The sequence below is a fragment of the Hemitrygon akajei genome, chromosome 9 (assembly GCF_048418815.1).
Source record: "Hemitrygon akajei chromosome 9, sHemAka1.3, whole genome shotgun sequence".
Taxonomy (NCBI): Eukaryota; Metazoa; Chordata; class Chondrichthyes; order Myliobatiformes; family Dasyatidae; genus Hemitrygon; species Hemitrygon akajei.
The window spans coordinates 86,634,768-86,650,960 of NC_133132.1; positions in this window are offsets into that span (position 1 = coordinate 86,634,768).

The following is a 16,193-nucleotide window of genomic DNA, read 5'->3' on the forward strand; positions in this document are numbered from 1 at the left end:
GTTTCATGGAACTTAGAAAGGTTTTCATGGAATTGTTAGAAGCTGAACAATGGTCAGAGAACTATTGCTATGTGGTAATGTTAGGTCTAGAGCTAGATATTTTAGAAGGGAGAACAGGAAACATTTCCTCAGACAGGAGTAGAAGTAGTTTTGTATTTTATTTTGCAAATGCCACTTGGTATTATGTTAATGGCTAATTTTGTATATGGGACTGGGGTCTTTATTAAAAGATAGGGGCATGAGGTAATGAGATTTAGAACAGTAGACAATTAGGGATTTATGGTTGAGGGACATGCCCTCTTCTCATTGACAACCATTAGGGAAGAGGTGCAGGAACCCGACAACCCAAACTTAATGTTTTAGGCTCCCCTCTGTCAGATTTTTGAACAGTCCATGTCTATATGAACAATACCTCACTATTCTTCTTTGCACTATTTAATGATTTTTAAATTGCAACTTTCATATTTTTTTTAAATAGTCTTGCACTGTACTGCTACCACAGATCAACAAATCTTACAACCTAGGTCAGTGATAATAAACCTGATCCTGATCACTTTTAGCACCACATGGAGAAGGATGAACTAGGGACCATGTACCACCATATGGATTCTGATTAATCTCTATCAATGCCTGATGCACTATTGCCCAGCAATGTATGCAAATTATTGCCAATCTCCTTCGCTAGTGCTTTTGGAATGAAAATACTGCCCATACCACCTATCCTCTCATCTCCAGATGGCAGTTTGGGAATGTCCACATGCAAATAAGCAGGGGAAAGTGCTCAAACTTGAGAAAATCTGCAGTTGCTGGAAATTCAAGCAAAACACCCAAAATGCTGGAGGAACTCAACAGGTCAGGCAGCAAATATTATTTATTACCCATTTCGCCATTGGCATTCAGGGCAGCAGTGAAGGTCCTCCATCTCTGGTGGTGTTCTGGGCTTCAGTGCTGTTTCACTACTGTTAGTCATGCAAGTCCCCAGTGGAGACACAGGAATTCTATCACACTCAGACTTAGAAGGATACTTCATTGCTGTTTCCATCACTGTTGTTAGCCCTGAGCTTAACCTCCGAACCTAGAGGTCAGTGGCTCACTCTTGGTCTGGCTTCTGCCCTTTGACCTGTCTGGCATGGGTGATACCACCAAGTGTCAAAGCATAAAGCCCTGATTACAGCCAGCATAGCTCTCTGAGTCATTAAGGCACACAAGCCTCTGAACCATGACAAGGTTGTGGTCCTCTTGAAGGAGGCCCCATCTATGGAGAGGAATAAACAGCATATGTTTTAAGTCAAGACCTCTCCTATTGAAAGGTCGCAATCCAAATTGTTAACTGTTTACTCCTCTGCACAGATGTTGCCTGACTTGCTGAGTTAATTCAGCATTTTTGTGTTTGTTGCTTACAGTTCATCTCTCATTCAAATCAACTATGGAGCATTCTTCATTTGATTAAGCAAGAAATGCCAACTCAGAAATGAGTATAATGCTGTTAAACCAAGCAGCATTTTTTTACCTTATTGTAGCAGAGAAGTTGTCTCACAGCAGAAAAGCAACACTTGAAAAGAATGCTTCCTTTTCAAAGCTGGCAAATGTTTGCAGAATTTGACAAAAGCTTGCAAATGTTAACTGGAATAATTCATTTGCAGCAAAAGGACATCTGGCAGGCAGGAAAGTTCAAGATCCACATGTTAGAGTGCAAGGCAAGGCTGGCAGGAATAGCAAACTCTGGATGACAGTGAACATTGAAGCACTGGTCAGGAACAAGGAGGAGGCATGTGTCAGGTACAGGCAGCTTGAATCAAGTGAATCCCAACAACAGTACAGGGGTAGCAGGAGTATACTCAAGAAGGAATTCAGAAGGACAAAGAAAAGGGGCATGAGATAGTTTTGGCAGAGAAGATCAAGGGGAATCCTGTGGTGAACTACATATACCTGTCTGGACACCCCCCCCCCCCCCCCGCTGACTGCTCCTGTGGCTCCTCCCACGGACCCCGGTATAAAGGCGATTGGAGGCACAGCCCCGGCCTCATTCTCCAGGATGTTGTGTGGTGGTCACTTGCTGCTTGTTCTTTCTTCCAGCCAATAAAAGCCTATATCTCGTCTCACGTCTCCAAGAGTTATCCATGGTTCATCAAATCCAAAAAGATTTTCTAAGTATATTAAGTGAAAAAGAGCAACTAGGGAAAGAATACACCCTCCCAAAGACCAAAATGGACATCTTTGTGTGGAGCCATAGGGGATTTGTGAAGTCCTCAATTTCTCCTCTGGTTTTACGTGAAGAATGTAGATCTTGAGAAAGCTGAAGGGGTATGCCCCTTTTCTTGGGCTTGTCTGCAATGAGCAGAGGAAGTACTGGCTGTCTTAAAAGTGTGAAAGTAGATAAATCTCCAGGGATGAGCAGATATATCCATGACCACTGTGGGAGGCTAGTGAGAAAAATTATGGGAGCCCTGGTTGAGATATATGCATCATCATTAGCAACGGGTGAAGTGCCAGAGGACCAGAGAGGGTGAATGGTACACTTTTACATAAGGGCAGCAAGGAAAATCCTGAGATCTGTAGACCAGTATGTGGCAGGGTCATTATCACAGGTATCTTGAGGGATTAGATAATCATTCCTTGTCTTTTCAAATGCTTAAGGATAGTCAGCATGTGGGAGATAATGTCACATGAATTTGATTGAGTTTATTGATAAAGTCACCAAGAGAGTTAATGAAAGCAGAGTAATAGACATGGCCTACATGGACTTCAGTAAAGCCTTTGATAAGGTACAACATAGCATGCAGATAAAGTTAGAAGGCATGGGATTCAGGGTGAGATAGCTAATCAGATACAGAATTGGTTTGCTGTAGGAAGCATAGGGCAATGGTAGAAAATTGCTTTTTTGATGGAAGTCAGTGTTCAGATATTCTGGGGGACAGGGGTGGAAAGTGGGGTGCAGAGTCAGTGCTGTCACCCTTGTTGTTTGTCAATGATTTGAGTGAGAATGTATAAGGTATGGTTAGTAAATTTGAGGATGACACCAAAACAGGTCGTGTCATTGACAGTGAAGGTGTATCAGGATTGGCAGAAGGATCTTGATCAAGTGAGTAAGTGAGCTGACAACATTTAAAGGGAACTTGGACAGGTCTATTGATGGAAAAGGATCAGAAAGATATGGACCAAATACAAGCAAATGGGTCCAGTTTACATGGGTATTTTGGTTAGCAGTTGTGATGAAGGGCCAATTTCTGAGCTGAATAACTATATGACTCTAAGAATGTTAAGCCATCCTTCAAACTATTCATTTAGCTGACAGCAACATGGAAGGTTGTACTGTTATTACTGTTCTGAGCTCATTTCCCAGGTGTTAGTTTTCCTGCAATTCCATGCATATTAAGTCAAATAAGAAGTCAGAGTAGAAACGAGATAAGTGAAAGCTATTTATGAAGTATGGCCAAGAACAAATACATTACCAGTTTGCTTGCTTGCATGCAAAGTACTGACAACTTAAAAACAAATCAAACAGCCTTGTGCTAGATCTGACCGTCAGCAAGTACACAGCCGTAACCTTGGCAACTCCTTTACCATGGCTACCTTTAAGTACTCTGGAGCTCAGTTGTACAAAGCAAATCTCATTGGGACTACGGAAGAAAGGGATTGGTAAAGCGCACAGCAACCTTCAGTAAATCAACACTCATGCAAAATAAAATCAAACTGTGTATGCAGTCTCTCTTGTACCAAGAGCAATCCACATCAGAGGGATCCCACATCCCATCTAATCTAAAAATCTTCTGCATGTAACTTAAAGTGGACAGAACACTGCAAAATATTATCATGGCATCTTGTTATATGGGAAAATCCTGTTTCTCATACAAGTTGTTGCAAATAATACTGTTGCCTAGTATTCCACTCCAAAATTTCCTCTCATATACCAAACATGTTCAAAGTCAGCTACAAACACCTTCAAGTACTGAACAACTTAACATTCAACAACAGTATTACACTAATTAAGAATGATGCTCCTTCCAAATAGTGAACTTGCTTCAATATGAATAATGATATGGTCAGTTGAATGAAACTGAGATTGTACCAATGGAAACGTGCATGCTTTTAATTCAATCACTATTGTATCCACATTCAAAGATAAAAATGAAGAGGGATTTTAAAATTTAACTGAAGGAGTTGAAGCCACGTGAGACAAACCACATGGTTTCAAGGGTACTGTCAAGTGCCAATGGTGGGCTAAGGAAGCTCCTCAAAGATAACATCAAAATCAGAATCAGGTTAAATATGACTGGCATATGTCATGAAATTTGTTGTTTTCCAGCAGCAGTATATTGCAATATATAATAAAAAAAACTATAAATTACAATAATATATACAAGAATTGAATTACGTAAAGAAAAAAGCAAAAAAAAAAGTGATGTAGTGTTCATGGGTGAACACATGATGGTGGAGGGGAAGAAGCCACTTCTGAAATGTTGAGTGTTTGTCTTTGGGCTCTTTCACCTCCTCCATCACAGCAGCAATAAGAAGGCATGCCTTTGGTAATGTGGGATGCCACTGCATTTTGAAGGTGTCCTCAGGATGCTAGGGAAGCTAGTGTCAATGATGGAGCTGGCGGAGTTTACAAAGTTTTAACTGCTTTTTCTGATTCTGTGCAATGGTCCCTTCACATCAGGCAGTGATGCAACTAGCTTGAATGCTCACTATGGTACACCTATAGAAATTTGTGGGAGCTCTTGGTGACATACCAAATCCTCCTCAAACTGTTAATAAAATTAGCCACTGTGTCTTTGTAATTGCATCAATATGTTGGACCCAGGCTACAGCTTCAGAAACGTTGATATGAAACTGCTCACCCTTTCCACTATTGATCCCTCGATAAGGACTGACATGTGTTCCCTCAACTTTCCCTTTCTGAAATCCACAACCAATTGCGAAAACAGTATACCAGCTAATCTATCTCGCACCTGTAGGCCTCCTCATCATCTGAAATTTTGCCAGCAACAGTTGTGTCATTGGCAAATTTATAGATGGTATTTGAGCTGTACTTAGCCACGCAGACATGGGTGTAGAGAGAGAGTAGAGCAGTGGGCTAAGTACACATCGCAATGTGCAAGTGTAGACTGTCAATGAGGAGATGTTATTTCCGATCCACGCAGACTGTGGTGTAGAGAGAGAGTAGAGCAGTGGGCTAAGTACACATCGCAATGTGCCAGTGTAGACTGTCAATGAGGAGGAGATGTTATTTCCGATCCACACAGACTGTGGTGTAGAGAGAGAGTAGAGCAGTGGGCTAAGCACACATCGCAATGTGCCAGTGTAGACTGTAAATGAGGAGGAGATGTTATTTCCGATCCACACAGACATGGGTGTAGAGAGAGAGTAGAGCAGTGGGCTAAGCACACATCGCAATGTGCCAGTGTAGACTGTCAATGAGGAGGAGATGTTATTTCCGATCCACACAGACATGGGTGTAGAGAGAGAGTAGAGCAGTGGGCTAAGCACACATCGCAATGTGCCAGTGTAGACTGTCAATGAGGAGGAGATGTTATTTCCGATCCACACAGACATGGGTGTAGAGAGAGAGTAGAGCAGTGGGCTAAGCACACATCGCAATGTGCCAGTGTAGACTGTCAATGAGGAGGAGATGTTATTTCCGATCCACACAGACTGTGGTGTAGAGAGAGAGTGGAGCAGTGGGCTAAGCACACATCGCAATGTGCCAGTGTAGACTGTCAATGAGGAGGAGATGTTATTTCCGATCCACACAGACTGTGGTGTAGAGAGAGAGTAGAGCAGTGGCTAAGTACACATCGCAATGTGCCAGTGTAGACTGTCAATGAGGAGGAGATGTTATTTCCGATCCACACAGACTGTGGTGTAGAGAGAGAGTGGAGCAGTGGGCTAAGCACACATCGCAATGTGCCAGTGTAGACTGTCAATGAGGAGGAGATGTTATTTCCGATCCACACAGACTGTGGTGTAGAGAGAGAGTAGAGCAGTGGCTAAGTACACATCGCAATGTGCCAGTGTAGACTGTCAATGAGGAGGAGATGTTATTTCCGATCCACACAGACATGGGTGTAGAGAGAGAGTAGAGCAGTGGGCTAAGCACACATCGCAATGTGCCAGTGTAGACTGTCAATGAGGAGGAGATGTTATTTCCGATCCACGCAGACTGTGGTGTAGAGAGAGAGTAGAGCAGTGGGCTAAGTACACATCGCAATGTGCCAGTGTAGACTGTCAATGAGGAGGAGATGTTATTTCCGATCCACACAGACATGGGTGTAGAGAGAGAGTAGAGCAGTGGGCTAAGTACACATCGCAATGTGCCAGTGTAGACTGTCAATGAGGAGGAGATGTTATTTCCGATCCACACAGACTGTGGTGTAGAGAGAGAGTAGAGCAGTGGGCTAAGTACACATCGCAATGTGCCAGTGTAGACTGTCAATGAGGAGGAGATGTTATTTCCGATCCACACAGACATGGGTGTAGAGAGAGAGTGGAGCAGTGGGCTAAGTACACATCGCAATGTGCCAGTGTAGACTGTCAATGAGGAGGAGATGTTATTTCCGATCCACACAGACATGGGTGTAGAGAGAGAGTGGAGCAGTGGCTAAGTACACATCGCAATGTGCCAGTGTAGACTGTCAATGAGGAGGAGATGTTATTTCCGATCCACACAGACATGGGTGTAGAGAGAGAGTGGAGCAGTGGGCTAAGCACACATCGCAATGTGCCAGTGTAGACTGTCAATGAGGAGGAGATGTTATTTCCGATCCACACAGACTGTGGTGTAGAGAGAGAGTAGAGCAGTGGGCTAAGTACACATCGCAATGTGCCAGTGTAGACTGTCAATGAGGAGGAGATGTTATTTCCGATCCACACAGACTGTGGTGTAGAGAGAGAGTAGAGCAGTGGGCTAAGTACACATCGCAATGTGCCAGTGTAGACTGTCAATGAGGAGGAGATGTTATTTCCGATCCACACAGACTGTGGTGTAGAGAGAGAGTAGAGCAGTGGGCTAAGTACACATCGCAATGTGCCAGTGTAGACTGTCAATGAGGAGGAGATGTTATTTCCGATCCACACAGACATGGGTGTAGAGAGAGAGTGGAGCAGTGGCTAAGTACACATCGCAATGTGCCAGTGTAGACTGTCAATGAGGAGGAGATGTTATTTCCGATCCACACAGACTGTGGTGTAGAGAGAGAGTGGAGCAGTGGGCTAAGCACACATCGCAATGTGCCAGTGTAGACTGTCAATGAGGAGGAGATGTTATTTCCGATCCACACAGACTGTGGTGTAGAGAGAGAGTAGAGCAGTGGGCTAAGTACACATCGCAATGTGCCAGTGTAGACTGTCAATGAGGAGGAGATGTTATTTCCGATCCACACAGACTGTGGTGTAGAGAGAGAGTAGAGCAGTGGGCTAAGTACACATCGCAATGTGCCAGTGTAGACTGTCAATGAGGAGGAGATGTTATTTCCGATCCACACAGACTGTGGTGTAGAGAGAGAGTAGAGCAGTGGGCTAAGTACACATCGCAATGTGCCAGTGTAGACTGTCAATGAGGAGGAGATGTTATTTCCGATCCACACAGACTGTGGTGTAGAGAGAGAGTGGAGCAATGGGCTAAGTACACATCGCAATGTGCCAGTGTAGACTCTCAATGAGGAGGAGATGTTATTTCCGATCCACGCAGACATGGGTGTAGAGAGAGAGTAGAGCAGTGGGCTAAGCACACATCGCAATGTGCCAGTGTAGACTGTCAATGAGGAGGAGATGTTATTTCCGATCCACACAGACTGTGGTGTAGAGAGAGAGTAGAGCAGTGGCTAAGTACACATCGCAATGTGCCAGTGTAGACTGTCAATGAGGAGGAGATGTTATTTCCGATCCACACAGACTGTGGTGTAGAGAGAGAGTAGAGCAGTGGGCTAAGCACACATCGCAATGTGCCAGTGTAGACTGTCAATGAGGAGGAGATGTTATTTCCGATCCACACAGACTGTGGTGTAGAGAGAGAGTAGAGCAGTGGCTAAGCACACATCGCAATGTGCCAGTGTAGACTGTCAATGAGGAGGAGATGTTATTTCCGATCCACACAGACTGTGGTGTAGAGAGAGAGTGGAGCAATGGGCTAAGTACACATCGCAATGTGCCAGTGTAGACTCTCAATGAGGAGGAGATGTTATTTCCGATCCACACAGACTGTGGTGTAGAGAGAGAGTAGAGCAGTGGGCTAAGTACACATCGCAATGTGCCAGTGTAGACTGTCAATGAGGAGGAGATGTTATTTCCGATCCACGCAGACATGGGTGTAGAGAGAGAGTAGAGCAGTGGGCTAAGTACACATCGCAATGTGCCAGTGTAGACTGTCAATGAGGAGGAGATGTTATTTCCGATCCACACAGACATGGGTGTAGAGAGAGAGTAGAGCAGTGGGCTAAGCACACATCGCAATGTGCCAGTGTAGACTGTCAATGAGGAGGAGATGTTATTTCCGATCCACACAGACTGTGGTGTAGAGAGTGAGTAGAGCAGTGGGCTAAGTACACATCGCAATGTGCCAGTGTAGACTGTCAATGAGGAGGAGATGTTATTTCCGATCCACACAGACTGTGGTGTAGAGAGAGAGTAGAGCAGTGGGCTAAGTACACATCGCAATGTCCCAGTGTAGACTGTCAATGAGGAGGAGATGTTATTTCCGTTCCACGCAGACTGTGGTGTAGAGAGAGAGTAGAGCAGTGGGCTAAGTACACATCGCAATGTGCCAGTGTAGACTGTCAATGAGGAGGAGATGTTATTTCCGATCCACACAGACATGGGTGTAGAGAGAGAGTGGAGCAGTGGGCTAAGTACACATCGCAATGTGCCAGTGTAGACTGTCAATGAGGAGGAGATGTTATTTCCGATCCACACAGACATGGGTGTAGAGAGAGAGTGGAGCAGTGGGCTAAGTACACATCGCAATGTGCCAGTGTAGACTGTCAATGAGGAGGAGATGTTATTTCCGATCCACACAGACATGGGTGTAGAGAGAGAGTAGAGCAGTGGGCTAAGTACACATCGCAATGTGCCAGTGTAGACTGTCAATGAGGAGGAGATGTTATTTCCGATCCACACAGACTGTGGTGTAGAGAGAGAGTAGAGCAGTGGGCTAAGTACACATCGCAATGTGCCAGTGTAGACTGTCAATGAGGAGGAGATGTTATTTCCGATCCACACAGACTGTGGTGTAGAGAGAGAGTAGAGCAGTGGGCTAAGCACACATCGCAATGTGCCAGTGTAGACTGTCAATGAGGAGGAGATGTTATTTCCGATCCACACAGACATGGGTGTAGAGAGAGAGTAGAGCAGTGGGCTAAGCACACATCGCAATGTGCCAGTGTAGACTGTCAATGAGGAGGAGATGTTATTTCCGATCCACACAGACTGTGGTGTAGAGAGAGAGTGGAGCAGTGGGCTAAGTACACATCGCAATGTGCCAGTGTAGACTGTCAATGAGGAGGAGATGTTATTTCCGATCCACACAGACTGTGGTGTAGAGAGAGAGTAGAGCAGTGGGCTAAGTACACATCGCAATGTGCCAGTGTAGACTGTCAATGAGGAGGAGATGTTATTTCCGATCCACACAGACTGTGGTGTAGAGAGAGAGTAGAGCAGTGGGCTAAGCACACATCGCAATGTGCCAGTGTAGACTGTCAATGAGGAGGAGATGTTATTTCCGATCCACACAGACATGGGTGTAGAGAGAGAGTAGAGCAGTGGGCTAAGCACACATCGCAATGTGCCAGTGTAGACTGTCAATGAGGAGGAGATGTTATTTCCGATCCACACAGACTGTGGTGTAGAGAGAGAGTAGAGCAGTGGGCTAAGTACACATCGCAATGTGCCAGTGTAGACTGTCAATGAGGAGGAGATGTTATTTCCGATCCACACAGACATGGGTGTAGAGAGAGAGTAGAGCAGTGGGCTAAGTACACATCGCAATGTGCCAGTGTAGACTGTCAATGAGGAGGAGATGTTATTTCCGATCCACACAGACTGTGGTGTAGAGAGAGAGTAGAGCAGTGGGCTAAGTACACATCGCAATGTGCCAGTGTAGACTGTCAATGAGGAGGAGATGTTATTTCCGATCCACACAGACTGTGGTGTAGAGAGAGAGTAGAGCAGTGGGCTAAGTACACATCGCAATGTGCCAGTGTAGACTGTCAATGAGGAGGAGATGTTATTTCCGATCCACACAGACTGTGGTGTAGAGAGAGAGTAGAGCAGTGGGCTAAGCACACATCGCAATGTGCCAGTGTAGACTGTCAATGAGGAGGAGATGTTATTTCCGATCCACACAGACATGGGTGTAGAGAGAGAGTAGAGCAGTGGGCTAAGCACACATCGCAATGTGCCAGTGTAGACTGTCAATGAGGAGGAGATGTTATTTCCGATCCACGCAGACTGTGGTGTAGAGAGAGAGTAGAGCAGTGGGCTAAGTACACATCGCAATGTGCCAGTGTAGACTGTCAATGAGGAGGAGATGTTATTTCCGATCCACACAGACTGTGGTGTAGAGAGAGAGTAGAGCAGTGGGCTAAGCACACATCGCAATGTGCCAGTGTAGACTGTCAATGAGGAGGAGATGTTATTTCCGATCCACACAGACTGTGGTGTAGAGAGAGAGTAGAGCAGTGGGCTAAGTACACATCGCAATGTGCCAGTGTAGACTGTCAATGAGGAGGAGATGTTATTTCCGATCCACACAGACTGTGGTGTAGAGAGAGAGTAGAGCAGTGGGCTAAGTACACATCGCAATGTGCCAGTGTAGACTGTCAATGAGGAGGAGATGTTATTTCCGATCCACACAGACATGGGTGTAGAGAGAGAGTAGAGCAGTGGGCTAAGTACACATCGCAATGTGCCAGTGTAGACTGTCAATGAGGAGGAGATGTTATTTCCGATCCACACAGACATGGGTGTAGAGAGAGAGTGGAGCAGTGGGCTAAGCACACATCGCAATGTGCCAGTGTAGACTGTCAATGAGGAGGAGATGTTATTTCCGATCCACACAGACATGGGTGTAGAGAGAGAGTGGAGCAGTGGGCTAAGCACACATCGCAATGTGCCAGTGTAGACTGTCAATGAGGAGGAGATGTTATTTCCGATCCACACAGACTGTGGTGTAGAGAGAGAGTAGAGCAGTGGGCTAAGTACACATCGCAATGTGCCAGTGTAGACTGTCAATGAGGAGGAGATGTTATTTCCGATCCACACAGACTGTGGTGTAGAGAGAGAGTGGAGCAGTGGGCTAAGTACACATCGCAATGTGCCAGTGTAGACTGTCAATGAGGAGGAGATGTTATTTCCGATCCACACAGACATGGGTGTAGAGAGAGAGTGGAGCAGTGGGCTAAGCACACATCGCAATGTGCCAGTGTAGACTGTCAATGAGGAGGAGATGTTATTTCCAATCCACACAGACATGGGTGTAGAGAGAGAGTGGAGCAGTGGCTAAGTACACATCGCAATGTGCCAGTGTAGACTGTCAATGAGGAGGAGATGTTATTTCCGATCCACACAGACTGTGGTGTAGAGAGAGAGTGGAGCAGTGGGCTAAGTACACATCGCAATGTGCCAGTGTAGACTGTCAATGAGGAGGAGATGTTATTTCCGATCCACACAGACATGGGTGTAGAGAGAGAGTGGAGCAGTGGGCTAAGCACACATCGCAATGTGCCAGTGTAGACTGTCAATGAGGAGGAGATGTTATTTCCGATCCACGCAGACTGTGGTGTAGAGAGAGAGTAGAGCAGTGGGCTAAGCACACATCGCAATGTGCCAGTGTAGACTGTCAATGAGGAGGAGATGTTATTTCCGATCCACACAGACTGTGGTGTAGAGAGAGAGTAGAGCAGTGGGCTAAGTACACATCGCAATGTGCCAGTGTAGACTGTCAATGAGGAGGAGATGTTATTTCCGATCCACACAGACTGTGGTGTAGAGAGAGAGTAGAGCAGTGGGCTAAGTACACATCGCAATGTGCCAGTGTAGACTGTCAATGAGGAGGAGATGTTATTTCCGATCCACACAGACTGTGGTGTAGAGAGAGAGTAGAGCAGTGGGCTAAGTACACATCGCAATGTGCCAGTGTAGACTGTCAATGAGGAGGAGATGTTATTTCCGATCCACACAGACTGTGGTGTAGAGAGAGAGTAGAGCAGTGGGCTAAGTACACATCGCAATGTGCCAGTGTAGACTGTCAATGAGGAGGAGATGTTATTTCCGATCCACACAGACATGGGTGTAGAGAGAGAGTGGAGCAGTGGCTAAGTACACATCGCAATGTGCCAGTGTAGACTGTCAATGAGGAGGAGATGTTATTTCCGATCCACACAGACTGTGGTGTAGAGAGAGAGTGGAGCAGTGGGCTAAGCACACATCGCAATGTGCCAGTGTAGACTGTCAATGAGGAGGAGATGTTATTTCCGATCCACACAGACTGTGGTGTAGAGAGAGAGTAGAGCAGTGGGCTAAGTACACATCGCAATGTGCCAGTGTAGACTGTCAATGAGGAGGAGATGTTATTTCCGATCCACACAGACTGTGGTGTAGAGAGAGAGTAGAGCAGTGGGCTAAGTACACATCGCAATGTGCCAGTGTAGACTGTCAATGAGGAGGAGATGTTATTTCCGATCCACACAGACTGTGGTGTAGAGAGAGAGTAGAGCAGTGGGCTAAGTACACATCGCAATGTGCCAGTGTAGACTGTCAATGAGGAGGAGATGTTATTTCCGATCCACACAGACTGTGGTGTAGAGAGAGAGTGGAGCAATGGGCTAAGTACACATCGCAATGTGCCAGTGTAGACTCTCAATGAGGAGGAGATGTTATTTCCGATCCACGCAGACATGGGTGTAGAGAGAGAGTAGAGCAGTGGTCTAAGCACACATCGCAATGTGCCAGTGTAGACTGTCAATGAGGAGGAGATGTTATTTCCGATCCACACAGACTGTGGTGTAGAGAGAGAGTAGAGCAGTGGCTAAGTACACATCGCAATGTGCCAGTGTAGACTGTCAATGAGGAGGAGATGTTATTTCCGATCCACACAGACTGTGGTGTAGAGAGAGAGTAGAGCAGTGGGCTAAGCACACATCGCAATGTGCCAGTGTAGACTGTCAATGAGGAGGAGATGTTATTTCCGATCCACACAGACTGTGGTGTAGAGAGAGAGTAGAGCAGTGGCTAAGCACACATCGCAATGTGCCAGTGTAGACTGTCAATGAGGAGGAGATGTTATTTCCGATCCACACAGACTGTGGTGTAGAGAGAGAGTAGAGCAGTGGGCTAAGTACACATCGCAATGTGCCAGTGTAGACTCTCAATGAGGAGGAGATGTTATTTCCGATCCACACAGACTGTGGTGTAGAGAGAGAGTAGAGCAGTGGGCTAAGTACACATCGCAATGTGCCAGTGTAGACTGTCAATGAGGAGGAGATGTTATTTCCGATCCACGCAGACATGGGTGTAGAGAGAGAGTAGAGCAGTGGGCTAAGTACACATCGCAATGTGCCAGTGTAGACTGTCAATGAGGAGGAGATGTTATTTCCGATCCACACAGACATGGGTGTAGAGAGAGAGTAGAGCAGTGGGCTAAGCACACATCGCAATGTGCCAGTGTAGACTGTCAATGAGGAGGAGATGTTATTTCCGATCCACACAGACTGTGGTGTAGAGAGTGAGTAGAGCAGTGGGCTAAGTACACATCGCAATGTGCCAGTGTAGACTGTCAATGAGGAGGAGATGTTATTTCCGATCCACACAGACTGTGGTGTAGAGAGAGAGTAGAGCAGTGGGCTAAGTACACATCGCAATGTGCCAGTGTAGACTGTCAATGAGGAGGAGATGTTATTTCAGTTCCACGCAGACTGTGGTGTAGAGAGAGAGTAGAGCAGTGGGCTAAGTACACATCGCAATGTGCCAGTGTAGACTGTCAATGAGGAGGAGATGTTATTTCCAATCCACACAGACATGGGTGTAGAGAGAGAGTAGAGCAGTGGGCTAAGCACACATCGCAATGTGCCAGTGTAGACTGTCAATGAGGAGGAGATGTTATTTCCGATCCACACAGACATGGGTGTAGAGAGAGAGTAGAGCAGTGGGCTAAGCACACATCGCAATGTGCCAGTGTAGACTGTCAATGAGGAGGAGATGTTATTTCCGTTCCACGCAGACTGTGGTGTAGAGAGAGAGTAGAGCTGTGGGCTAAGTACACATCGCAATGTGCCAGTGTAGACTGTCAATGAGGAGGAGATGTTATTTCCGATCCACACAGACATGGGTGTAGAGAGAGAGTAGAGCAGTGGGCTAAGCACACATCGCAATGTGCCAGTGTAGACTGTCAATGAGGAGGAGATGTTATTTCCGATCCACGCAGACTGTGGTGTAGAGAGAGAGTAGAGCAGTGGGCTAAGTACACATCGCAATGTGCCAGTGTAGACTGTCAATGAGGAGGAGATGTTATTTCCGATCCACGCAGACTGTGGTGTAGAGAGAGAGTAGAGCAGTGGGCTAAGTACACATCGCAATGTGCCAGTGTAGACTGTCAATGAGGAGGAGATGTTATTTCCGATCCACACAGACTGTGGTGTAGAGAGAGAGTAGAGCAGTGGGCTAAGCACACATCGCAATGTGCCAGTGTAGACTGTCAATGAGGAGGAGATGTTATTTCCGATCCACACAGACATGGGTGTAGAGAGAGAGTGGAGCAGTGGGCTAAGTACACATCGCAATGTGCCAGTGTAGACTGTCAATGAGGAGGAGATGTTATTTCCGATCCACACAGACATGGGTGTAGAGAGAGAGTAGAGCAGTGGGCTAAGCACACATCGCAATGTGCCAGTGTAGACTGTCAATGAGGAGGAGATGTTATTTCCGATCCACGCAGACTGTGGTGTAGAGAGAGAGTAGAGCAGTGGGCTAAGTACACATCGCAATGTGCCAGTGTAGACTGTCAATGAGGAGGAGATGTTATTTCCGATCCACACAGACTGTGGTGTAGAGAGAGAGTAGAGCAGTGGGCTAAGCACACATCGCAATGTGCCAGTGTAGACTGTCAATGAGGAGGAGATGTTATTTCCGATCCACACAGACTGTGGTGTAGAGAGAGAGTAGAGCAGTGGGCTAAGTACACATCGCAATGTGCCAGTGTAGACTGTCAATGAGGAGGAGATGTTATTTCCGATCCACACAGACATGGGTGTAGAGAGAGAGTAGAGCAGTGGGCTAAGTACACATCGCAATGTGCCAGTGTAGACTGTCAATGAGGAGGAGATGTTATTTCCGATCCACACAGACTGTGGTGTAGAGAGAGAGTAGAGCAGTGGGCTAAGTACACATCGCAATGTGCCAGTGTAGACTGTCAATGAGGAGGAGATGTTATTTCCGATCCACACAGACTGTGGTGTAGAGAGAGAGTAGAGCAGTGGGCTAAGTACACATTGCAATGTGCCAGTGTAGACTGTCAATGAGGAGGAGATGTTATTTCCGATCCACACAGACTGTGGTGTAGAGAGAGAGTAGAGCAGTGGGCTAAGCACACATCGCAATGTGCCAGTGTAGACTGTCAATGAGGAGGAGATGTTATTTCCGATCCACACAGACATGGGTGTAGAGAGAGAGTGGAGCAGTGGGCTAAGTACACATCGCAATGTGCCAGTGTAGACTGTCAATGAGGAGGAGATGTTATTTCCGATCCACACAGACATGGGTGTAGAGAGAGAGTAGAGCAGTGGGCTAAGCACACATCGCAATGTGCCAGTGTAGACTGTCAATGAGGAGGAGATGTTATTTCCGATCCACGCAGACTGTGGTGTAGAGAGAGAGTAGAGCAGTGGGCTAAGTACACATCGCAATGTGCCAGTGTAGACTGTCAATGAGGAGGAGATGTTATTTCCGATCCACACAGACTGTGGTGTAGAGAGAGAGTACAGCAGTGGGCTAAGCACACATCGCAATGTGCCAGTGTAGACTGTCAATGAGGAGGAGATGTTATTTCCGATCCACACAGACTGTGGTGTAGAGAGAGAGTAGAGCAGTGGGCTAAGTACACATCGCAATGTGCCAGTGTAGACTGTCAATGAGGAGGAGATGTTATTTCCGATCCACACAGACTGTGGTGTAGAGAGAGAGTAGAGCAGTGGGCTAAGTACACA